Raw genomic sequence first — 1,282 nt, forward strand, 5'->3', positions numbered from 1 at the left:
GAGCACTTGAGCACTGGATAGGGTCGATTCCGCATGGTACGGGAGCCCTCGATCGTCTCGCCCTCCCTCACTGGTGTGTTCATGGGGGGGGGTCATAACAAACACGGTGCAGGATCGAGGTGCACGCTGCCGAGGCAGTGTCGTCCCCCCTCTCCCCGACGGCGATGGCGGTGTGACCGATCGAGCTACAAGAGGAGCTTGTTCAGCAGGATCTGGGATAGTCTGGCGCACTACCTCACTGGGCCGGAGACCGCCGCGACAGCATCCCATCACCCCTCCGGGTTTGTGTGGGGTCGAACCACTCCGGGATGGGCAAGCCCATTGTCTTATTTCAGTTTCACTCTCTCACTATTCCTCGGTAGCATCACTCTCTCGCCATTCCTGCCCCAGTCCTGCCTCCGGTCGCGCTGCTCTGTGTGCGTTGCTCTCTTGGACTTGGTGTGTTGTGTTCATGGTAAGGCGCCTGAATCCTCGAGGATGAGGCAGCGGATCAGCAGGAGGCCCTTGTCCGCACCCTCCCGTGGGTCAACTTTTCATGCCATCACCGTGGCGTAGGGTTCCTGTGTTCGGTCAGGTTCGGCCGACCGTGCTATGCGCCGCACACCTCAGAGAGGAGCTCACTTGAAGTCCATGCAAAGAGGGAACGACCAGCTCATCAGAGGCTGGCTCGACTCCGAAAGTGATGCCAGTCGCGGGCGCCTCCTGCTCCGTCAAGGCGCGTTCGCACGCCCCTGGTGCCGTTCCTAATCGGGCCTTTTCGGCACTCTCTCACCCGTGTGGCCTCCGGACCGCCTCGCAGGTGGCACACCCGTCGAACCCAAAGACCCTGCGCTCGAAGAGCGGCGGGCGGCATCCCAGGGACGACGGCAAGGGTGAAGAAAAAAAGCTCGGCAGAACTCCTGCCAGAACCCCGCTGCTGTCTGTGGTGACCTCTCTGCTACCCTCTCTGCTACCCTCTCTGGCGCGCGTCACTGCCGCTTTCCGCAGCCACCTCCCCGCTGCCACCCTGAATTCGCGTCGCGATACAGCACCTCGTCTCAGCCAGTGATGAACTTCGCTTCATCCTACCACGTCGTGACGGGCGCCGGGCCGTGGGCACCTGCTCGTGCGAATTGCCGGTCTGCCCTTCCCTCTACGGCGGAACTTGCCCGGGAATTCTCTTCTTCACTCGACCGTGGCCCCCGCCCATTTGACTTGCGGGTTTCTTTGCTGTCCCAAAGGCGGTTTGGCTGAAATTCCTCAACTCCTTTTTGCCAGTATCCTGCCTCTATTGGCCCCCTTA

The sequence above is a fragment of the Emiliania huxleyi genome (genome assembly GCF_000372725.1).
Source record: "Emiliania huxleyi CCMP1516 chromosome Unknown EMIHUscaffold_1635, whole genome shotgun sequence".
In the NCBI taxonomy this organism is placed as follows: Eukaryota; Haptophyta; order Isochrysidales; family Noelaerhabdaceae; genus Emiliania; species Emiliania huxleyi.